The 26018-nt window shown below is 50.5% G+C and overlaps 1 protein-coding gene across 2 annotated transcripts in view; it reads left to right on the forward strand.

Annotated features, from left to right (window-relative positions):
• Positions 1-26018, forward strand: part of LOC138643275 (microtubule-actin cross-linking factor 1, isoforms 6/7-like) — a 367371-nt gene that overhangs the window by 32263 nt on the left and 309090 nt on the right. Inside the window, exon 2 of one of the 2 annotated variants that reach the window (XM_069732207.1) lies at positions 7071-7194. The gene's annotated coding sequence lies outside the window, so the exon portion shown is untranslated. Of the gene's footprint in view, positions 1-7070; positions 7195-20471; positions 20588-26018 lie in introns of those variants that run through there. The other variant, XM_069732208.1, reaches the window with a different exon arrangement.

A 26018-nucleotide genomic window follows, 5' to 3' on the forward strand; every position in this document is an offset into this window, starting at 1 on the left:
TTCAATGTTTAGGCACATCAGTGGCTCTCCAAACGAAACATGGCGTCCCATCTCAATTCCAGTCAATTTTGCATTGAAAAGTCAAATGGCGCTCCTTCGCTTCCGAGCTCTGCCATGCGCCCAAACAGTGGTTTACCCCCACATGTGGGGTATTGTCGTGCTCAGGACAAATTTTACAACAATGTTTGCGGTCTATTTTCTCCTGTTACCCTTGGTAAAATTAAACAAATTGGAGCTGAATTAAATTTTTTGTGAAAAAAAGTTAAATGTTCTTTTTTATTTAAACATTCAAAAAATTCCTGTGAAGCACCAGAAGGGTTAATAAACTTCTTGAATATGGTTTTGAGCACCTTGAGGGGTGTAGTTTTTAGAATGGTGTCACACTTGGGTATTTTCTATCATATAGACCCCTCAAAATGACTTCAAATGAGATGTGGTCCCTAAAATAAAATGGTGTTGTAGTAATGAGAAATTGCTGGTCAACTTTTAACCCTTATAACTCCCTAACAAAAAAAAATTTTGGTTCCAAAATTGTACTGATGTAAAGTAGACATATGGGAAATGTTACTTATTAAGTATTTTGTGTGACATATCTCTGTGATTTAATTGCATAAAAATTCAAAGTTGGAAAATTGCGAAATTTTCAAAATTTTCGCCATATTTCCATTTTTTTCACAAATAAACGCAGGTAATATCAAAGAAATTTTACCATTGTCATGAAGTACAATATGTCATGAGAAAACAATGTCAGAATCACTGGGATCCGTTGAAGCGTTCCAGAGTTATAACCTCACAAAGGGACAGTGGTCAGAATTGTAAAAATTGGCCCGGTCATTAACGTGCAAACCAACCTTGGGGGTAAAGGGGTTAAATGAGAAGGTGTGTCCAAACTTTTGCTCTGTACTGTATGTGCGTTTGTGAACTGGGTTGGGGGTTATTGCTTGTATGTGCGTTTGTGACCCGGTCATTATCACCTGTTTGTGCGCTTGTGACCTGAGGGGGCGTGTTATTGCCTTTTTACGTGCGTCCATGTCCCACCTGAGTATGTTATCACCTGTTTGTGCATTTGTAATCCAGGGGGACTTATCGACTTTCTATGTGCATCCATGTCCCGCCTGGGGGGCTTATCGCCTATATGTGTGTCTGTGACCTTGGGAAGGGGTCTCGCCTATATGTGCGTCTGTACTCTGAGGGGATGTTATTACCTGTATGTGTGTCTGTGTCCTGACGATGTGGGGGTTATTGCCTGTTTGTGCATCTGTGACCCGGTGGAGGGGTCTCGCCTGTTTATATGTCTTTGACGGGGGGTGTTATCGTCTGTATGTGCCTCTGTTTTCCTAGGTTGGGGGGTTATCAGCTGTTTGTGCTTCTGTGACCGGGGTTGGGGGTCTCGCCTACTTGTGTGTCTGTGACCTAGGGGGGTTATCGTCTGCATGTGCTTGTTTTCCGAGGGTGGGGGCTTATCGCCTGTTTATACGTCTGTGACCCTGGGAGGATAATAATAATAATAATAATAATAATTTTATTTATATAGCGCCAACATATTCCGCAGCGCTTTACAAATTATAGAGGGGACTTGTACAGACAATAGACATTACAGCATAACAGAAATACAGTTCAAAACAGATACCAGGAGGAATGAGGGTCCTGCTGCTCGTAAGCTACAAACTATGAGGAAAAGGGGAGACACGAGAGGTGGATGGTAACAATTGCTTTAGTTATTCGGACCGGCTATAGTGTAAGGCTCAGGTGTTCATGTAAAGCTGCATGAACCAGTTACCTGCCTAAGTATGTAGCAGTACAGACACAGAGGGCTATTAACTGTATAAAGTGTATGAGAACATGATGCGAGGAACCTTTTTTTTTTTTTTTTTTTTTATTATAAATAGGCCACACAGGGATCGTTAGGTTAATGCATTGAGGCGGTAGGCCAGTCTGAACAAATGAGTTTTTAGGGCACGCTTAAAACTGTGGGGATTGGGGATTAATCGTATTAACCTAGGTAGTGCATTCCAAAGAATCGGCGCAGCACGTGTAAAGTCTTGGAGACGGGAGTGGGAGGTTCTGATTATTGAGGATGCTAACCTGAGGTCATTAGCGGAGCGGAGGGCACGGGTAGGGTGGTAGACTGATACCAGGGAGGAGATGTAGGGTGGTGCTGAGCCATGGAGTGCTTTGTGGATGAGGGTAGTAGTTTTGTACTGGATTCTGGAGTGGATGGGTAGCCAGTGTAATGACTGGCACAGGGTAGAGGCATCGGTGTAACGGTTGGTGAGGAATATGATCCTGGCTGCAGCATTCAGGACAGATTGGAGCGGGGAGAGTTTTGCAAGAGGGAGACCGATTAGTAGAGAGTTACAATAGTCCAGACGAGAATGAATAAGTGAAACAGTCAGAGTTTTTGCAGAGTCGAAATTAAGAAAAGGGCGAATTCTAGAAATGTTTTTGAGATGCAGGTAAGAAGAGCGAGCCAGTGATCGGATGTAGGGGGTGAATGAAAGGTCAGAATCAAGGATGACCCCAAGGCAGCGGGCATGTTGCTTTGGAGTAATGGTGGAACCGCACACGGAGATGGCAATGTCAGGCAAAGGTAGGTTAGTAGAGGGAGAGAACACGAGGAGTTCAGTTTTTGACAGGTTTAGTTTCAGATAGAGGGAGGACATGATGTTAGAGACAGCGGTAAGACAATCACTGGTGTTTTCTAAAAAGGTCGGTGTGATATCAGGAGAAGAAGTGTATAATTGGGTGTCGTCAGCATAGAGATGGTACTGGAAACCAAATCTACTGATTGTTTGTCCAATAGGGGCAGTATACAACGAGAAGAGTAGGGGGCCTAGGACTGATCCTTGAGGAACCCCAACAGTAAGGGGAAGGTGAGAGGAGGAGGAACCAGCAAAACATACAGTGAAGGATCGGTCAGAGAGATAGGAGGAGAACCAGGAGAGAACGGTGTCCTTGAGGCCGATGGAGCGGAGCATAGTGAGGAGGAGCTGATGATCCACAGTGTCGAATGCTGCAGAGAGATCCAAGAGAATTAGCATGGAGTAGTGACCATTAGATTTAGCTGTTAGTAGGTCATTAGAGACTTTAATGAGGGCAGTTTCAGTAGAGTGTAAAGAGCGGAAGCCAGATTGAAGAGGGTCGAGAAGAGAGTTATCTGAGAGATAGCGGGTAAGACGGGAGTGGACCAGGCGTTCGAGGAGTTTAGAGATGAAGGGAAGATTAGAGACAGGTCTATAATTAGCGGCACAGTTTTGATCGAGGGATGGTTTTTTAAGTAATGGATGTATGATGGCATGCTTAAATGAGGAGGGAAAAATACCGGAAGTGAGGGAAAGGTTGAATATTTTTGTTAGGTGAGAGGTGATAGCCGGGGAAAGGGACTGGAGGAGATGTGACGGAATGGGGTCACTGGTGCAAGTGGTCGGGCGAGAAGATGCAAGGAGCCTGCTTACTTCTTCTTCTGTAACTGCTTCAAAGTCAGAGAGTGAACTAGATGCAGTGGGGGAGGGAGGACAGTGCATGGTATGAAGAGATTGGGAGATGATTTCCTGTCGAATGTGGTCAATTTTTTCTTTGAAGTAATTGGCCAGATCGTCAGCACGGAGATCCGTGGTTGGGGCCTGCTCTCTTGGGTTGAGTAGGGACTGGAACGTTTCAAAGAGACGTTTAGGGTTATTGGACAGGGAGGTGATGAGGGTGTTGAAGTAGGTTTGTTTGGAGAGGTGAAGGGCAGAATTGTATGTCTTTAGCATGAACTTATAATGGATGAAATCTTCGGGTAGATTAGATTTTCTCCACAGACGTTCTGCGCACCTGGAGCACCGCTGCAGGAAACGTGTTTGCAGCGTGTGCCACGGTTGTTGCCGTCTGTGCCGAGTTGTTTTATGTATAGGAGGAGCAGCTTCATCCAGAGCACTTTGCAGGGTTTCATTGTAATGCTTCAATGCAGAATCAGGACATGAGATGGAGGAAATAGGGGCCAATGAGGACTGCAAGTTCATCATAAGTTTCTGGGTGTTAATGGCCTGTATGTTTCTATAGGTGTGGAAAGTGGGGGTGACCTGAGCGGGATGGCAGTTCTTGATAGAGAATGAAAGAAGGTTGTGGTCAGAGAGCGGGAGAGGGGAGTTTGTGAAGTCATCCACTGAGCAAAGTCGGGAGAAGACCAAGTCAAGGGAGTTTCCATCTTCATGTGTTGGAGAGTTAGTATGCTGCGAGAGGCCAAAAGAGGAGGATAGAGATAAAAGGTGAGAAGCAGATGGGGAGAGGGGAGAGGCAATGGGGATGTTGAAATCACCCATGATAAGGGTGGGGGTGTCACAGGAGAGAAAGTGTGTTAGCCAGGTGGCAAAGTGATCCAGGAACTGATGAGAGGGGCCGGGAGGACGATACACCACCGCCACTCGCATGGAGAAGGGGACGTAGAGTCTGACCACATGGACCTCAAAGGAAGGGAAGACAAGTGAGGGTACTTGGGGGATAACTTGGAAAGTACATTTGGGTGAAAGGAGCAGACCAACGCCTCCACCTGCTCTGTTGTCTGATCTTGGGGTATGAGAAAAGTGTAGTCCACCATATGAAAGAGCAGCAGCAGCGGTGGTGTCTGACTGCTGGATCCAGGTTTCAGTAAGAGCCAGGAGATTAAGAGAATTAGAAAGGAAGAAGTCATGAATGAAGGAGAGTTTATTACACACAGAGCGAGAATTCCAAAGGGCACAATTGAAAGAGACAGCAGGCATGCAGGGAATATTAATAAGGTTAGAGGGGTTTCTGGGTGTAGCAATTGGGAGGTTTGACTCCCAATTTGATAGGATATCACCTATATGTGCTTCTGTGATCTGAGGGGTTATCGCCTATATGTGCCTCTGCGACCTGGTGGTGATGGGGTTATAGCCTGTTTGTGCATCTGTGTCCCGGAGATGGATTTTGCCTCTATGTGCTTCTGTGACCCGGGTGGGGTTTTATCGCCTGGATGCACGTTTGTGACCAGGCAGAGGTTTATCACCTACAGTTTTGCTCAAAAGTTTACATACCCCGGCAGAATTTTTGCTTTCTTGGCCTATTTTCAGAGAATATGAATGATAACACTCAAACTTTTCCTCCACTCATGGTTAGTGGTTGGGTGAAGCCATTTATTTTCAGACTACTGCGTTTTCTCTTTGTAAATCATAATGACAACCCAAAACATCCAAATGACCCTGATCAAAAGTTTACATACCCTGGTGATTCTGGCCTGATATCATGCACCGAAGTTGACACATATGAGTGTGATTGGCTACTAAAGGTAACATCCTCACCTGTGACCTGTTTGCTTGTAATCAGTGTGTGTGCATAAAAGCTGAGTGAGTTTCTGGGATCCAGACAGACTCTTGCATCTTTCATCCAGCCACTGACATTTCTGGATTGTGAGTCATGGGGAAAGCAAAAGAATTGTCAGCGAATCTGCCGGAAAATGTAGTTGAACTGTATAAAACAGGAAAGGGATACAAAAAGATATCCAAGGAATTGATAATGCCAGTCAGCAGCGTTCACACTGTGATTAACAAATGGAAAATCAGGGGCTCTGTGAAAATAAAACCACGGTCAGGTAGACGAACAAAAATGTAATCCACAACTGCCAGGAAAATTGTTCGGGATGCCAAGAAAAACCCACAAATAACATCAGCTGGACTCTCTGAAAACTAGCAGTGTAGCTGTTTCAAGATGCACAATAAGGAGGCACTTGAAGAAAATGAGCTGCATGGTCGAGTCGCCAGAAGAAAACCATTACTGTGCCAATGCCACAAAGTATCTCGCCTACAATACGCAAGACAGCACAGAGACAAACCTAAAAACTTCTGAATCAAGGTAATTTGGAGTGATGAAACCAAAATTGAACTTTTTGGCCACAACCATAAACATTAAATTTGGAGAGAGGTCAACAAGGCCTATGATGAAATGAACACCATTCCTACTGTAAAGCATAGAGGTAGATCACTGATGCTTTGGGGATGTGTGAACTACAAAGGAACAGAAAAATTGGTCAAAGTTGAAGGAAAGATGAATGCAGCATGTCATCAGCAAATAATGGAGGCAAATTTGCACTCATCAGTCCAGAAGCAGCTCATGGGACATACTTGGACGTTCCAGCATGACAACGATCCAAAACACAAGGTCAAGTAGGCCTGTCATTGACTACAGCAGAACAAAGTGAAGGTTCTGGAGTCATTGAGCCACTCTGGGGAGATCTCAAGCGCACAGTTCATTCTAGACAGCCCAGGAATTTAGGCCAGGTTCATACTGCGTTAAAGCAGCCCATTCAACGCATAGCGTTGAAGGGCTGCGTTAACGCTATAGCATACATGCCATCGCGTTATGCTATTCCGCTAGCGCAGATGATTCATCTGAGCTAGCGGTAACAGAGCCTCAGACGCTGCAGTCCGCGTCCGAGGCTCCGTCACTGAATGACGGCACATCGCTAGCACATTTTCATTAAGGCATGCGGTGGCGATGCGCCCAATAATTGGAGTTAATGGCAGCATTAACGGACTGCATTACACCGCGTTATGCCGCGGTGTAATGCAGTCCGTCTGATGGACTGCCATAACGCAGTGTGACCCCCAGCCTTACAGGAACTGGAGGCTTTTTGCCAAGAGTGGGCAGCTTTACCATCTGAGAACATAAAGAACCTCATCCACAACTACCACAAAAGACTTCAAGCTGTCACTGATGATAGAGGGGGCAATACACGGTATTAAGAAATGAGGTATGTGAACTTTTGATCAGGGTCATTTGGATGTTTTGGGTTGTCATTATGATTTAAAAAGAGAAAACACAGTAGTTTAACAATAAATGGCTTCACCCAACCACTAACCATGAGGTTTTGGTGTTATCATTCATATTCTCTGGAAAAAAGGACTCGAGGATGGGGTGGTTATCTCCTATATGTGCTTCCGTGACCTGGTTGGGGGGTAATCGCCTGTAAGTGCATCCGTGACCCGGGGAGATATCGCCTGTATGTCCATCTGCCTTGTTTTTTGGTTGCTCCATTCTCTTCCCCCTCTTCTCACCTATACTCTCCTCCACAGGCAGCAGAGCAGGGAGTTGTGGCGGCTGTGGAGGGCGGAGGTGCAGGACCAGGTGCGCTCCCTGTGGTTCTGCTTACAGATGATGGAGACTTCACTGCCCGACCTGACTGATGCCTCCTGGGATGTAAGTAGTTGGGATCCCCACCCCAAAATGCACAGGAGGGGAGCAGAGTATTATGTGCAGTGCACAGGGAGGCATGGGATGTCAGAGTGCAGAGGGTTATGTATGGGGCATATTCTGACTCTTCAATGCAGTATGAGTCTCTAAGTCCTTAGCCATTAATCCCTTAGATAACTGTATGATTGTTGTACTCACATGCCAGGAGTCCTCAGATAGTGCCAACTCAGCCACACTGACTTGTAATAAGAGTCCAGGAGAAACATAGTTGATTTTCTCTGAAATCTTGTATTTAAGCACAATGCAGCAGGTGGAAAGAGTAATCCAAACAGAAGAAGTACACATGTACATCCAAAAATGGCTACAGCAAACTGATAATGAGAAAGAAGGGAGGAGCAAAGGCTAAACATCATCAACTACAGAAGGGAAGAAAGGACAAACTTCAAAGGGCAAGGCTTCTCTCAAGCAACAGCAGAATACAATGCATAACATAGAGAATACATAACAAGTTGTTCCCATTCTTGGGACAAAACACTCCTCATCTGAAATCTTTAGATTTCAAAATGTCTCTCTATGATCTGACGAGTCATTGCTGTCCGACACCATCATGGAACCTCTCAACCTGCACAGGGGTCATGTGACTTCTCAACCTGCACAGGGGCCATGTGACTTCTCACTGCACAGGGTCATGTGACTTCTCACTGCACAGGGTCATGTGACTTCTCACACTGCACAGGGGTCATGTGACTTCTCAATCTGCAAAGGGGTCATGTGACTTCTCAACCTGCACAGGGGTCATGTGACTTCTCACGCTGCACAGGGGTCATGTGACTTCTCACACTGCACAGGGTCATGTGACTTCTCACACTGCACAGGGGCCATGTGACTTCTCACACTGCACAGGGTCATGTGACTTCTCACACTGCACAGGGGTCATGTGAATTCTCACTGCACAGGGTCATATGACTTCTCACACTGCACAGGGTCATGTGACTTCTCACACTGCACTGGGGTCATGTGACTTCTCTCACTGCACAGGGGCCATGTGACTTCTCACACTGCACTGGGGTCATATGACTTCTCACACTGCACAGGGTCATGTGACTTCTCTCAATGCACAGGGGCTATGTGACTTCTCACACTGCACAGGGTCATGTGACTTCTCACGCTGCACAGGGGTCATGTGACTTCTCACACTGCACAGGGGCCATGTGACTTCTCACACTGCACAGGGGTCATGTGACTTCTCAACCTGCACAGGGGTCATGTGGCATCTCACACTGCACAAGGGTCATGTGACTTCTCACGCTGCACAGGGGTCATGTGACTTCTAACGCTGCACAGGGGTCATGTGACTTCTCACACTGCACAAGAGCCATGCCACTTCTCACTGCACAGGTCATGTGACTTCTCAACCTGCACAGGGGTCATGAGACTTCTCACACTGCACAGGGGTCATGTGACTTCTCACACTGCACAGGGGCCATGTGACTTCTCACTGCACAGGGTCATGTGACTTCTCACGCTGCACAGGGTTCATGTGACTTCTAACGCTGCACAGGGGTCATGTGACTTCTCACACTGCACAAGAGCCATGCCACTTCTCACTGCACAGGTCATGTGACTTCTCAACCTGCACAGGGGTCATGAGACTTCTCACACTGCACAGGGGTCATGTGACTTCTCACACTGCACAGGGGTCATGTGACTTCTCACACTGCACAGGGGTCATGTGACTTCTCACACTGCACAGGGGTCATGTGACTTCTCACACTGCACAGGGGTCATTTGACTTCTCACACTGCACAGGGGTCATGTGACTTCTCACTGCACAGGGTCATGTGACTTCTCACGCTGCACAGGGTCATGTGACTTCTCTCACTGCACAGGGTCATGTGACTTCTCACACTGCACAGGGGTCATGTGACTTCTCACACTGCACAGGGTCATGTGACTTCTCACACTGCACAGGGTTCATGTGACTTCTCACACTGCACAGGGGTCATGTGACTTCTCACTGCACAGGGTCATGTGACTTCTCACTGCACAGGGTCATGTGACTTCTCACACTGCACAGGGCCATGTGACTTCTCACACTGCACAGGGTCATGTGACTTCTCTCACTGCACAGGGGCCATGTGACTTCTCACACTGCACAGGGGTCATGTGACTTCTCACACTGCACAGGGTCATGTGACTTCTCACACTGCACAGGGGCCATGTGACTTCTCACACTGCACAGGGTCATGTGACTTCTCACACTGCACAGGGGTCATGTGAATTCTCACTGCACAGGGTCATATGACTTCTCACACTGCACAGGGTCATGTGACTTCTCACACTGCACTGGGGTCATGTGACTTCTCTCACTGCACAGGGGCCATGTGACTTCTCACACTGCACTGGGGTCATATGACTTCTCACACTGCACAGGGTCATGTGACTTCTCTCAATGCACAGGGGCTATGTGACTTCTCACACTGCACAGGGTCATGTGACTTCTCACACTGCACAGGGTCATGTGACTTCTCACACTGCACAGGGGTCATGTGAATTCTCACTGCACAGGGTCATATGACTTCTCACACTGCACAGGGTCATGTGACTTCTCACACTGCACAGGGTCATGTGACTTCTCACACTGCACAGGGTCATGTGACTTCTCACACTGCACAGGGGGCATGTGACTTCACACTGCACAGCGTCATGTGACTTCTCACACTGCACAGGGGTCATGTGACTTCTCACACTGCACAGGGTCATGTGACTTCTCACTGCACAGGGTCATGTGACTTCTCACACTGCACAGGGTCCATGTGACTTCTCACACTGCACAGGGGTCATGTGACTTCTCACACTGCACAGGGGCCATGTGACTTCTCACGCTGCACAGGGGTCATGTGACTTCTCACACTGCACAGGGGTCATGTGACTTCTCACACTGCACAGGGTCATGTGACTTCTCACACTGCACAGGGTCATGTGACTTCTCACACTGCACAGGGGTCATGTGACTTCTCGCACTGCACAGGGTCATGTGACTTCTCACTGCACAGGGTCATGTGACTTCTCACACTGCACAGGGGCCATGTGACTTCTCACGCTGCACAGGGGTCATGTGACTTCTCACACTGCACAGGGGTCATGTGACTTCTCACACTGCACAGGGGTCATGTGACTTCTCACACTGCACAGGGGTCATGTGACTTCTCACACTGCACAGGGTCCTGTGACTCCTCACACTGGGCTGGTATCACACAGGAGAGGCTTAGATACATGATGTGTCACTTCCCGGTATTAATGAGGCTGGCTCCGGGGTCTCATTATGGGGTGACCCTTCCCTCACCCCCGGCTCTGGCCGTTCTCCTCTCCCCGGATGGTGGGTCAGTGGACAATGGCGGAGGTGGCCTGATTGTGGCCGGATAAAGGCTCCTGTCATGCGGAGATAATGGCCGAAATCATCTCCCAGTGACCGCACATTGTGTGCACAGCCCAAAAGATTTATGGAGGCTGCCCAGTGCCAGGGGCCTCCAAAACTATGTGCCCCCCTTCCCAACCATTGTCCACTGACACACTGTAACAAACCTCGGCTGTGGGACCGGTGACTGCAAGCTATTACTCCCTGTTATCAGCCATTACTGGGGGAGGCTGAGTGATCATGGAGAGTAATGGTGGATATATTGTACTGTAACCCCCATCGTTCCATGGATGGTGGCACTGCTCCTTTGGGCTCTGCTGGATCATGGCCGGATCTCAGCTGTTCCACCCTCCTGTTATTGCGGCATAGTGATGGCCGGGTCGGTGTGATGATGGGGGTTATACACTGGATTCTATTGTGTGATTGAGCCCCTCGGTCTGGCGGATCCCAGTACAGCCTGGCGGATCCCAGTACAGCCTGGCCGATCCCAGTACAGCCTGGCCGATCCCAGTACAGCCTGGCCGATCCCAGTACAGCCTGGCCTTCACACTTTCTGCGGTGTCCACGGCGTGGCTGGAGGAGCGAGGGGACAGGAGTATTGCAAGCCGTGTCACTAAGCCGAGGTCAAATAGCAGGAGTGGTCCCAGAGTCAACGGGGTCACAGCCTGGTCAGAAGCGGGGAAGAATGCTGGAACATCTGGGCGCTGTACAGGGAGCTGACTGCACCTGCTGAGCAGCACGTGGCCGTCGCATCAACTGGTGACCGCCCGTCGCCTCCATCATCGGTATCTGGTGACCGCCCGTCACCTCCATCATCAGTATCTGGTGACCGCCCGTCGCCTCCATCATCGGTATCTGGTGACCGCCCGTCACCTCCATCATCAGTATCTGGTGACCGCCCATCCCCTCCATCATTAGTATCTGGTGACGCCCGTCACCTCCATCATTAGTATCTGGTGACCGCCCGTCGCCTCCATCATCGGTATCTGGTGACGCCCGTCACCTCCATCATCAGTATCTGGTGACCGCCCATCCCCTCCATCATTAGTATCTGGTGACCGCCCTTCTTCTCCATCATCAGTATCTGGTGACGCCCGTCACCTCCATCATTAGTATCTGGTGACGCCCGTCGCCTACATCACTTCTTCTCTCACTTGTACACTGGGTACCGAGGGTCTTGGCAGGACTTTGGGACAAACACCTTGGAGCACTTCCCCCAGATCTTCTGTGTCTGAGGCTTGTGCGGATCCATCTTGTGATCCAAGACAGACGGGATCATGTGAGACCAGGGCTCCGGGGCTGGATCGTCACCTCCATGCCTCCCGGGCCGGATTATCACCTCCGGGGCCGGATCATCACCTCCAGGGTTCCAGGGCTGGATCATCACCTCCAGGGTTCCGGGGCCAGATCATCACCTCCAGGGTTCTGGGGCTGGATCATCACCTCCAGGGTTCCGGGGCCAGATCATCACCTCCAGGGTTCTGGGGCTGGATCATCACCTCCAGGGTTCCGGGGATGGATCATCACCTCCAGGGTTCTGGGGCTGGATCATCACCTCCAGGGTTCCGGGGCTGGATCATCATCTCCAGGGCTCCCAGGCCGGATCATCACCTCCAGGGTTCCAGGGCTGGATCATCACCTCCAGGGTTCCGGGGCTGGATCATCATCTCCAGGGCTCCCGGGCCGGATCATCACCTCCGGGGCCGGATCATCACCTCCGGGGCCAGATCATCACCTCCAGGGTTCCGGGGCTGGATCATCACCTCCAGGGCTCCCGGGCCGGATCATCACCTCCAGGGTACCGGGGCTGGATCATCACCTCCAGGGTTCCGGGGATGGATCATCACCTCCAGGGTTCCGGGGCCGGATAATCACCTCCAGGGCTCCCGGGCTGGATCATCACCTTCAGGGTTCCGGGGCTGGATCATCACCTCCAGAGTTCCGGGGCTGGATCATCATCTCCAGGGCTCCCGGGCCATATCACCACCTCCAGAGTACCGGGACTGGATCATCACCTCCAGGGTTCCGGGGCTGGATCATCACCTCCAGGGTTCCGGGGCTGGATCATCACCTCCAGGGTTCCGGGGCTGGATCATCTCCAGGGTTCCGGGACCGGATAATGACCTCCAGGGTTCCGGGGCTGGATCATCACCTCCAGGGTTCTGGGGCTAGATCATCACTTCCAGGGCTCCCAACCCGGATCATCACCTCCAGGGCCCTGGGGACGGATCATCACCTCCAGGGTTCCGGGGCTGGATCATCACCTCCAGGGCCCCGGGGCCAGATCATCACCTCCAGGGCCCCGGGGTCGGATCATCACCTCCAGGGCTCCCGGGCCGGATCATCACCTCCAGGGTTCCGGGGCTGGATCATCACCTCCAGGGTTCCGGGGCTGGATCATGACCCCCAGGGTTCCGGGGCTGGATAATCACCACCAGGGTTCCAGGGCTGGATCATCATCTCCAGGGCTCCCGGGCCGGATCATCACCTCCAGGGTTCTGGGGCTGGATCATCACCTCCAGGATTCCGGGGCTGGATCATCACCTCCAGACACAGGGCCACGCGTTCTCAGTACCGGGCCTCTCTGGTTTGGTTCTGAGGCTGTCACGGTGGCTAGACCCGGTCCGCGACCCTACTAAGGGGTGTCCAATAAAGGTGGTGCAGTCTGTCAGGGTTTCGTGACGCCACCTGTGGTGTTCGGTCAGGGCGACCGACGCTGCTGTGGGGTCCGCTGGGGTGATGGAATGGCAGCTGGATGGTATACCTTCCCACAGGTGAAGTATGTCCCCAGGGCTTCCCAGTAAGGTGGATGGTGATGGTGTGAGGTGCAGGCAATAACAAGGACACAAGGTTGCAGTCTCTTTACCTCTTTACTGAAGACTTCAGGATCCTCAATCCAGAGCACGGTTAACAGGGCTATCAGAGACCGGCCGGTCCGAAGGCACATCCAGAGTTCCCTTTGCAGGTGGAAATCGTTGCCTACCACTAGCGCCTGTGTGTTGTAGTCCTACCCTGCTGAGCATTCGGAATAGTCCTCACAACTGCTGTTCTCGTTCGTTCGTTCTCTACAGCTTTCTCTCTCTCTTCAGTTCCAGATGTTACTAGTTTCTCGTCCCCCAGTATGTTTTGGCTAGGACGCACCCGTATGACGGGAAGGCCTGGAGGTCTTCCGGGACCCTAGAGACGCCCCTCTCCCACTGTTGCCCCCTATGTCTTCTTAGGAAATTTAAGGTAGACAGCCAACCTATAATTAACTGTCCTGCGGAGTTTGAAGTAAGGCCTAAAGTCAGTTACTCCCGCGGTGTTCCGGCCACCGGCTACGCGCCTCAGTAGGATGTTGCCTCGGTCTCACGGCATGACTCCTACTGGCTCTCCTTTGTGCTTGATCTCGTTTACACTGTTCCACAATATCCTTCTCTTCTTGTCTCTTTCTTAGGATACCGCCGCAAGGTAGTGCAGGCGCGGTTCCGTAACATTCTGTTCTGTTCGCTAGGCACCTGCCAGGTTCCCACGCCTGACAGGGACCCCCTGTGTCTTCTCCCTGCAACACCCCCTGTCACGGGATGTTGCCTGAATCCAACCCAGTCAGCTTCTGACTAACTTTCTATCCAACCCCTAGTTTTACCAGTGTGAGGTGGGGCCCAATAAAAAAAGCCTTTTGCTCCCCCTAGTGGCCGGAATGTGAAGTGTAATGTGTGCTGGTGATACCTGGTCAGGAGAATTCCTTCAGTGCCATCAGACGTACCATCACTCCCCTTAGTGGCAGAGTGTCATACTGCAACGACCAGGTCTCTGGGGCGCTGCAGTTCCGGGGCCGGATCATCATCTCCAGGGCTCTCAGGCCGAATCATCACCTCCAGGGCCCCGGGGCCGGATGATCACCTCCGGGGCCGGATCATCACCTCCAGGGTTCCGGGGCCGGATCATCACCTCCAGGGTTCCGGGGCCAGATCATCACCTCCAGGGCCCCGGGGCCGGATCATCACCTCCAGGGCCCCGGGGCCTGATCATCACCTCCAGGGCTCCCGGGCCAGATCATCACCTCCAGGGTTCCGGGGCTGGATCATCACTTCCAGGGTTCTGGGGCTGGATCATCACCTCCAGGGCCCCGGGGCCGGATGATCACCTCCGGGGCCATGATCATCACCTCCAGGGTTCCGGGGCCAGATCATCGCCTCCAGGGTTCCGGGGCTGGATCATCACCTCCAGGGCCATGGGGCCGGATCATCACCTCCAGGGCCCCGGGGCCGGATCATCACCTCCAGGGCTCCCGGGCCGGATCATCACCTCCAGGGTTCCGGGGCTGGATCATCACTTCCAGGGTTCTGGAGCTGGATCATCACCTCCAGGGTTCCGGGGCTGGATCATCATCTCCAGGGCTCCCGAGCCGGATCATCACCTCCAGGGTTCCGGGGCTGGATCATCACCTCCAGGGTTCCGGGGCTGGATCATCATCACCAGGGCTCCCAAGTCGGATCACCACCTCCAGGGCCCCGGGGCCGGATCATCACCTCCAGGGCCGGATCATCACCTCCAAGGTTCCGGGGCTGGATCATCACCTCCAGGGTTCCGGGGCCAGATCATCACCTCCAGGGTTCCGGGGCCAGATCATCACCTCCAGGGTTCCGGGGCCAGATCATCACCTCCAGGGTTCCGGGGCTGGATCATCACCTCCAGGGTTCCGGGGCTGGATCATCATCTCCAGGGCTCCCAGGCCGGATCATCACCTCCAGGGTTCCAGGGTCAGATCATCACCTCCAGGGTTCCGGGGCATGATTATCATCTCCAGGGCTCCCGGGCCGGATCATCACCTCCAGGGTTCCAGGGTCAGATCATCACCTCCAGGGTTCCGGGGCCGGATCATCACCTCCAGGGCACCGGGCCGGATCATCACCTCCAGGGCCCCGGGCCGGATCATCACCTCCATGGCTCCCGGGCCGGATCATCACCTCCAGGACTCATTATTAGTGACACTGGCCGGATGTTGGGGGTTGTTATCTGGCTGCATATTGAATCAGATACCAGCTGGTGGTCCTACTTGATGGAGAAGGGTCTCCGCTTTTTTTCTTTTCTTGATCCTTCGTATTTTGCTCATTGATAATGATCTATTAACCCTTCTGTGTCTGCAGCGCAATATATAGGATTGTGTGTGATGATGATGGGGGTTATACTATGATGATGGGCATTGTGCCGCTGCTCTGGTTGCTGCTGGGGTTCCCACATGAAACGGGGTACATAGACGCTGAGGGTCCGGGGCCCTCCCCCTCCTCTTTAGGTCCCATTTGCACAATAAGGAGCTGGGTTTAACCCCTGTTTTGCCAGCACTGTCCCAGGTTGTCAAGGAGACTCAGAGGGGTCTAAGAAGCATGGGGTCCGGGGAGGAGGGGGATAGATGGGAATAACATCTCCGCAGAGCACAACCCCCCATCTCCTTGTGTCCGGATGATGAGAGCAAAGGAAGCAGTCTGTGAAATTAACCCCCGGCGCCCCATGCCCCACTCAACACCTCTGCCGCACCCAGCGCCACTGCTGCACCCAGCACCTCTACTCCACCCAGCGCCACTGCAGCACCTCTGCCGCACCCAGCGCCACTGCTGCACCCAGCGCCACTGCTGCACCCAGCGCCTCTGCTCCACCTAGGGCCACTGCTCCACCTAGGGCCACTGCTGCACCTAGCGACACTGCTCCACCTAGGGCCACTGCTGCACCCAGCGCCTCTGCTCCACCTAGGGCCACTGCTGCACCCAGCGCCACTGCTCCACCTAGGGCCACTGCTGCACCCAGCGCCACTGCTCCACCTAGGGCCACTGCTGCACCCAGCGCCTCTGCTCCACCTAGGGCCACTGCTGCACCCAGCGCCACTGCTCCACCTAGGGCCACTGCTGCACCCAGCGCCACTGCTCCACCTAGAGCCACTGCTGTACCCAGCGTCACTGCTCCACCTAGAGCCACTGCTGTACCCAGCGTCACTGCTCCACCTAGAGCCACTGCTGTACCCAGTGCCTCTGCTACACCTAGGGCCACTGCTGTACCCAGTGCCTCTGCTACACCTAGGGCCACTGCTGCACCCAGCGCCACTGCTCCACCTAGAGCCACTGCTGTACCCAGCGCCACTGCTCCACCTAGGGCCACTGCTCCACCTAGAGCCACTGCTGTACCCAGTGCCTCTGCTACACCTAGCGCCACTGCTGCACCCAGCGCCTCTGATCCACCTAGCGCCTCTGCCGCACCCAACGCTGTGGATGTCTCTATTGCTCCAGGATTAATAGCCTCCACTGCATTTGCCTTTTTTGCTGCTGCATCACACTGTTGATTCATATTCAGTCTGTGATCTATTAGTATTGCCAAGTCTTTTTCACATGTGCAGTTGCTTAGCCCTATTCCTCCCATTCTGTAAATGCTTTTTTCATCTTTATAGCCCAGATGTAGTACTTTGCATTTTTCCCTGTTAAAAACCATTCTGTTAGTTGGTGCCCACTGCTCCAGTTTATCTATATCTTTTTGAATCCTTTCTCTTCTCTAATATTAGCTATCCCTCCTAGCTTTGTGTCATCAGCAAATTTAATTAGTTTAGGCTACTTTCACACTTGCGTCGGTACTGGGCCGTCGCAAACCGTCGGCCCAACGTACCGATGGACAGTGTGTTAAATGTAGCACAACGTGGGCAGCGGATGCAGTTTTACAACGCATCCGCTGCCCATTGCGATGAGCAGGGAGGAGGGGCGGAGTTTCGGCCGTGCATGCGCAGTCGAAAATGGCGGACACAACGCACAAAAAACGTTACATTGAACTTTTTTTGTGTGTCTCGTCCGCCAAAAACATGACACATCCGTTGCACGACGGATGTGACGTTTGGCCATACGTCGCAATGCGTCGGTAATACAAGTCTATGGAGAAAAAACGCATCCTGCGGGCACATTTGCAGGATGTGTTTTTTCACCAAAACGACGCATTGCCACGTACGCCAAACGACGCAAGTGTGAAAGTAGCCTTAAGGTACCTTCACACTAAACGATATCGCTAGCGATCCGTGACGTTGCAGCATCCTGGCTAGCGATATCGTTCAGTTTGACACGCAGCAGCGATCAGGATCCTGCTGTGACATCGTTGGTCGGAGCTAGAAAGCCAGAACTTTATTTGGTCGCTGGCTCTCCCACTGACATCGCTGAATCGGCGTGTGTGACGCCGATTCAGCGATGTCTTCGCTGGTAACCAGGGTAAACATCGGGTTACTAAGCGCAGGGCCGCGCGTAGTAACCCGATGTTTACCCTGGTTACCAGCGTAAAAGTAAAAAAAAAAAAACACTACATACTTACCTACCGCTGTCTGTCCCCGGAGCTGTGCTCTGCACTCCTCCTGTACTGGCTGTGAGCGTCGGTCAGCCGGAAAGCAGAGCGGTGACGTCACCGCTCTGCTTTCCGGCCGCTGTGCTCACAGCCAGTACAGGAGGAGTGCAGAGAAGCTGAGCACCAGGGACAGACAGCGGTAGGTAAGTATGTAATGTTTTTTTTTTTTTACTTTTACGCTGGTAACCAGGATAAACATCGGGTTACTAAGCGCGGCCCTGCACTTAGTTACCCGATGTTTACCCTGGTTACCCGGGGACCTTGGCATCGTTGGTCGCTGGAGAGCTGTCTGTATGACAGCTCTCCAGCGACCAAACAGCGACGCTGCAGCGATCCGGATCGTTGTCGGTATCGCTGCAGCGTCGCTTAATGTGAAGGGGCCTTTACCTTCCGCTGTCTGTCCCCGGCGCTCTGCTTTCCTGCACTCACTGTGAGCACAGCGGCCGGAAAGCACAGCGGTGACGTCACCGCTCTGCTTTCCGGCCGCTGTGCTCACAGCCAGTACAGAGAAGCAGAGCGCCGGGGACAGACAGCGGTAGGTAAGTATGAAGCGTTTGTTTTTTTTACTTTTAGGATGGTAACCAGGGTAAACATCGGGTTACTAAGCGCGGCCCTGCGCTTAGTAACCCGATGTTTACCCTGGTTACCGGCATCGTTGGTCGCTGGAGAGCAGTCTGTGTGACAGCTCTCCAGCGACCAAACAGCGACGCTGCAGCGATCCGGATCGTTGTCTTTCCTTCATCTAAATCATTGATAAAGATGTTGAATAATACAGGGACCAGGACAGAGCCCTGTGGTACCCCACTTGAGACATTCTTCCAACTGGATGTGCGGCCATTTATGACCACTCTTTGGGTCCGATCACTAAGCCAGTTATGAATCCACCTAACAGTTGCCTTGTCCATTCCATACTTAGTCATTTTTTCAATAAGAATGGTGTGAGATACTTTGTCAAATTCTTTGCTGAAGTTAAGATATACTATACCTACAGCATTTCCCTGATCCACCCAGTCAGTGATTCTGTCATAGAAGGAAATTAAGTTAGTCTGACATGACCTATTGGTTACAAACCCATGCTGACTCTGGTTAATCACTTCATTCTTATCCAGGTACTTACATACATGTTGTTTAATAATTTATTCAAAGATCTTTCCTGGTATAGAAGTCAGACTCACCGGCCTATAGTTCCCTGGGTCCACCTTGTTCCCCTCTTTGACGATAGGTACAACATTTGCTCTTCTCTCCAGTCTTCTGAACTTCTCCTGTTCTCCAAGAATTTTCAAAGATTATGGAGAGTGGTTCAAAAATTTCTTCTGCTCTCTCCTTCTGTACTCTGGGGTGTAATTCATCTGGACCTGGAGACTTCAATTCATTTATGTTAGCTAAGTGTTTCCTCACTATCTTTCTGTTTATAGATATCTTGGATTCTTCTATTCCTTTAATAGGACAGTGAAGATCAGTTGATGTACACTTCCTTTCTGAGAGAAAACAAATGCAAAATAGTAATTTAAAAGTTCGGCCTTCTCAACATCCTTTCTTACCATTTCACAGGTGTGCAGCTCCTCCGGGCGTCCATGTTCTGCGCACGTCACTGTCACGCACGCTGCGCTTTCGTCCATACGTTTCTGTAATAGTTGCGTTTTTCTCTTAGACGCCATGTAATCCTGCGTCCCGGCAGTGCACACCACGCCCGTCCACCATAGTGCGGCTCCTCCGGGCGTCTGTGTTCTGCGCACATTACTGTCACGCACTCTGCACTTGGTCCATACGTTTCTGTAATAGTTGCGTTTTTCCCTTAGACGCCATGTAATTCTGCGTCCCGGGGGTGCACACCGTGCCCATCCACCATAGTGCGGCCATCGGCAGGACTCCCGTCAGACTGTCAGCTCCTGGGCCCAGTGCTCTGCAGCGTCCGGCGTGGTATTGGCCATTGCTACAATCTAATGTCTCCGGGTCACGTGACACAATCACATTATTAGGATCCTCGGCCAATGACCTTCACCGGACATATCGCCGTAAACTGATCACGGACGCAGAGAATCGATTTGTCCTTTGTGTCATCGTGGCGGACGGATGGCGGATATTGGACGGTGTGTGCCAGGTGCCGCGGCGTCCTGTGACTGCACACGCTGCACAACATGCTCTGTGATGGACAGCTGATTGAGTGATTAACCCCCCATGGTCATGACCTGGCCCTACCTATAAGTATGTGCCCCCCTGCCTGGCCTCAAGAGCTTACAGCTTGTGTCCTCACAGATCCCCTCCTCCTCCCGCTGCCATCACTCCAGCAGAGCAGAATAAAGGGCTGCAGAACAATGCGGAGCCCGCGCGTTTCACACACATAAACTTTGTCTGGGAAGTGAGGAGGAGAAGAAGCTGCCGACTCCCGGGGCGCGGATTCACATAAGGACCCGGATTGTACCCCCCAACCATGCTGCAGGAATGGGGCGATGCCCCCCTCATGGCCGGCATTGGGTTGTCAGCTCTTGGGTCGCGTCTTTTGGGATGATGGCGATGCGGCCGGAGCCTCGGAGAGGAGCAGGTGCATTGTTTGGAGATTGGAGACCCTAGTCGGCGGCTTCACCGGAGAGGAGGAGATCTGCACCCCGGAGCTCTGCGCCCCGAAACCTGCAGGTAAGCGCTACTGTGTGCATGCTGCCATGTCCTGATAATCCTCTGTGCGCACAATATAACAAAGGGGGCCACGTGTACCCCGGACTGTGTGGTACGCCTCCAGCAGCTCTGCCAGCACATGGCACCGCAGCGGCACACACATGTATGCTGCCACGTTTCATGCCTCCACACACAGGGGGCGCCACTCCCACCTGACACCTCTACACCGCAGCCCGACGCCATGTGCACCTGACACTACGGACACCCTCATTGTGGTGCCAGGAGACGTGACCTGTAGGAGCCGCTGTCACTGACGGCTGACCCCTCATTAATGGCTGCATCCATCCCACCAGAAGAGTCACCATGAACCTACAGATACCGTCTCCGTGTCACAGTCCTGGATGGCAGAAGATGCCTGCACCCCGGGCACAATAAGGGGATGTGGAGATCACAGGGGTCAGTGGGGGTCCGAGTGACCCGAGACCTCTTACTGTATACGGACTGACAGCTTACACACCAAAGTGTGCTGCAGCAGCTGCGAGATATATGGTACTGTGCAGTGTATATATACAGGACAGGAGGAGTGGTACTGTGCAGTGTATATATACAGGACAGGAGGAGCGGTGCTGTGCAGTGTATATATATACAGGAGGAGCGGTGCTGTGCAGTGTATATATACAGGACAGGAGTGGTACTGTGCAGTGTATATATACAGGAGGAGTGGTACTGTGCAGTGTATATATACAGAAGGAGTGGTACTGTGCAGTGTATATATACAGGACAGGAGGAGTGGTACTGTGCAGTGTATATATACAGGAGGAGTGGTACTGTGCAGTGTATATATACAGGAGGAGCGGTGCTGTGCAGTGTATATATACAGGACAGGAGGAGTGGTACTGTGCAGTGTATATATACAGGAGGAGTGGTACTGTGCAGTGTATATATACAGGAGGAGCGGTACTGTGCAGTGTATATATACAGGACAGGAGGAGTGGTACTGTGCAGTGTATATATACAGGAGGAGTGGTACTGTGCAGTGTATATATACAGGAGGAGTGGTACTGTGCAGTGTATATATACAGGAGGAGTGGTACTGTGCAGTGTATATATACAGGACAGGAGGAGTGGTACTGTGCAGTGTATATATACAGGAGGAGTGGTACTGTGCAGTGTATATATACAGGAGGAGCGGTACTGTGCAGTGTATATATACAGGACAGGAGGAGTGGTACTGTGCAGTGTATATATACAGGAGGAGTGGTACTGTGCAGTGTATATATACAGGACAGGAGGAGTGGTACTGTGCAGTGTATATATACAGGACAGGAGGAGTGGTACTGTGCAGTGTATATATACAGGACAGGAGGAGTGGTACTGTGCAGTGTATATATACAGGACAGGAGGAGTGGTACTGTGCAGTGTATATGTATACAGGACAGGAGGAGTGGTACTGTGCAGTGTATATATACAGGAGAAGTGGTACTGTGCAGTGTATATATACAGGAGAAGAGGAGTGGTACTGTGCAGTGTATATATACAGGACAGGAGGAGCGGTGCTGTGCAGTGTATATATACAGGAGGAGCGGTGCTGTGCAGTGTATATATACAGGACAGGAGTGGTACTGTGCAGTGTATATATACAGGAGGAGTGGTACTGTGCAGTGTATATATACAGAAGGAGTGGTACTGTGCAGTGTATGTATACAGAAGGAGTGGTACTGTGCAGTGTATATATACAGAAGGAGCGGTACTGTGCAGTGTATACATACAGGACAGGAGGAGTGGTACTGTGCAGTGTATATATACAGGACAGGAGGAGTGGTACTGGTGCAGTGTATATATACAGGAGGAGTGGTACTGTGCAGTGTATATATACAGGAGGAGTGGTACTGTGCAGTGTATATATACAGGAGGAGCGGTGCTGTGCAGTGTATATATACAGGACAGGAGTGGTACTGTGCAGTGTATATGTACAGGAGGAGTGGTACTGTGCAGTGTATATATACAGAAGGAGCGGTACTGTGCAGTGTATACATACAGGACAGGAGGAGTGGTACTGTGCAGTGTATATATACAGGACAGGAGGAGTGGTACTGTGCAGTGTATATATACAGAAGGAGTGGTACTGTGCAGTGTATATATACAGGAGGAGTGGTACTGTGCAGTGTATATATACAGGAGGAGTAGTACTGTGCAGTGTATATATACAGGAGGAGTGGTACTGTGCAGTATATATATACAGGAGGAGTAGTACTGTGCAGTGTATATATACAGGAGGAGCGGTACTGTGCAGTATATATATACAGGAGGAGTGGTACTGTGCAGTATATATATACAGGAGGGGTGGTACTGTGCAGTGTATATATACAGGAGGAGTGGTACTGTGCAGTGTATATATACAGGAGGAGTGGTACTGTGCAGTATATATATACAGGAGGAGCGGTACTGTGCAGTGTATATATACAGGAGGAGTGGTACTGTGCAGTATATATACAGGAGGAGTGGTGCTGTGCAGTGTATATATACAGGAGGAGTGGTACTGTGCAGTGTATATATACAGGAGGAGTGGTACTGTGCAGTATATATATACAGGAGGAGCGGTACTGTGCAGTGTATATATACAGGAGGAGAGGTACTGTGCAGTGTATATATACAGGAGGAGTGGTACTGTGCAGTGTATATATACAGGAGGAGTGGTACTGTGCAGTGTATATATACAGGAGGAGTGGTACTGTGCAGTGTATATATACAGGAGGAGTGGTACTGTGCAGTGTATATATACAGGAGGAGTGGTACTGTGCAGTGTATATATACAGGAGGAGTGGTACTGTGCAGTGTATATATACAGGAGGAGTGGTACTGTGCAGTGTATATATACAGGAGGAGTGGTACTGTGCAGTGTATATATACAGGAGGAGTGGTACTGTGCAGTGTATATATACAGGAGGAGTGGTACTGTGCAGTGTATATATACAGGAGGAGTGGTACTGTGCAGTGTATATATACAGGACAGGAGGAGCGGTACTGTGCAGTGTATATATACAGGACAGTAGGAGTGGTACTGTGCAGTGTATATATACAGGAGGAGTGGTACTGTGCAGTATATATATACAGGAGGAGCGGTACTGTGCAGTGTATATATACAGGAGGAGTGGTACTGTGCAGTGTATATATACAGGAGGAGTGGTACTGTGCAGTGTATATATACAGGAGGAGTGGTACTGTGCAGTGTATATATACAGGAGGAGTGGTACTGTGCAGTGTATATATACAGGAGGAGTGGTACTGTGCAGTGTATAAATACAGGACAGGAGGAGTGGTACTGTGCAGTGTATATATATAAACAGGAGGAGTGGTACTGTGCAGTGTATATATACAGGACAGGAGGAGTGGTACTGTGCTGTGTGTATATATACAGGAGGAGTGGTACTGTGCAGTGTATATATACAGGAGGAGCGGTACTGTGCAGTGTATATATACAGGAGGTGTGGTACTGAGCAGTGTATATATAGAGGAGCAGTGGTACTGTGCAGTGTATATATACAGGAGGAGTGGTACTGTGCAGTTTATATATACAGGACAGGAGGAGTGGTACTGTACAGTGTATATATACAGGACAGGAGGAGTGGTACTGTGCAGTGTATATATACAGGACAGGAGGAGTGGTACTGTGCAGTGTATATATACAGGACAGGAGGAGTGGTACTGTGCAGTGTATATATACAGGACAGGAGGAGTGGTACTGTGCAGTGTATATATATATACAGGACAGGAGGAGTGGTACTGTGCAGTGTATATATACAGGAGGAGTGGTACTGTGCAGTGTATATATACAGGACAGGAGGAGTGGTACTGTGCAGTGTATATATACAGGAGGAGTGGTACTGTGCAGTGTATATATATAGGACAGGAGGAGTGGTACTGTGCAGTGTATATATACAGGACAGGAGGAGTGGTACTGTGCAGTGTATATATACAGGACAGGAGGAGTGGTACTGTGCAGTGTATATATACAGGACAGGAGGAGTGGTACTGTGCAGTGTATATGTATACAGGACAGGAGGAGTGGTACTGTGCAGTGTATATATACAGGAGGAGTGGTACTGTGCAGTGTATATATACAGGAGAAGAGGAGTGGTACTGTGCAGTGTATATATACAGGACAGGAGGAGCGGTGCTGTGCAGTGTATATATACAGGAGAAGCGGTGCTGTGCAGTGTATATATACAGGACAGGAGTGGTACTGTGCAGTGTATATATACAGGAGGAGTGGTACTGTGCAGTGTATATATACAGAAGGAGTGGTACTGTGCAGTGTATGTATACAGAAGGAGTGGTACTGTGCAGTGTATATATACAGAAGGAGTGGTACTGTGCAGTGTATACATACAGGACAGGAGGAGTGGTACTGTGCAGTGTATATATACAGGACAGGAGGAGTGGTACTGTGCAGTGTATATATACAGGAGGAGTGGTAATGTGCAGTGTATATATACAGGAGGAGCGGTACTGTGCAGTGTATATATACAGGAGGAGTGGTACTGTGCAGTGTATATATACAGGAGGAGTGGTACTGTGCAGTGTATATATACAGGAGGAGTGGTACTGTGCAGTGTATATATACAGGAGGAGTGGTACTGTGCAGTGTATATATACAGGAGGAGTGGTACTGTGCAGTGTATATATACAGGAGGAGTGGTACTGTGCAGTGTATATATACATAGTAACATAGTAACATAGTAACATAGTTAGTAAGGCCGAAAAAAGACATTTGTCCATCCAGTTCAGCCTATATTCCATCATAATAAATACCCAGATCTACGTCCTTCTACAGAACCTAATAATTGTATGATACAATATTGTTCTGCTCCAGGAAGACATCCAGGCCTCTCTTGAACCCCTCGACTGAGTTCGCCATCACCACCTCCTCAGGCAAGCAATTCCAGATTCTCACTGCCCTAACAGTAAAGAATCCTCTTCTATGTTGGTGGAAAAACCTTCTCTCCTCCAGACGCAAAGAATGCCCCCTTGTGCCCGTCACCTTCCTTGGTATAAACAGATCCTCAGCGAGATATTTGTATTGTCCCCTTATATACTTATACATGGTTATTAGATCGCCCCTCAGTCGTCTTTTTTCTAGACTAAATAATCCTAATTTCGCTAATCTATCTGGGTATTGTAGTTCTCCCATCCCCTTTATTAATTTTGTTGCCCTCCTTTGTACTCTCTCTAGTTCCATTATATCCTTCCTGAGCACCGGTGCCCAAAACTGGACACAGTACTCCATGTGCGGTCTAACTAGGGATTTGTACAGAGGCAGTATAATGCTCTCATCATGTGTATCCAGACCTCTTTTAATGCACCCCATGATCCTGTTTGCCTTGGCAGCTGCTGCCTGGCACTGGCTGCTCCAGGTAAGTTTATCATTAACTAGGATCCCCAAGTCCTTCTC

This window comes from Ranitomeya imitator, chromosome 6, assembly GCF_032444005.1.
Source record: "Ranitomeya imitator isolate aRanImi1 chromosome 6, aRanImi1.pri, whole genome shotgun sequence".
Classification (NCBI taxonomy): Eukaryota; Metazoa; Chordata; class Amphibia; order Anura; family Dendrobatidae; genus Ranitomeya; species Ranitomeya imitator.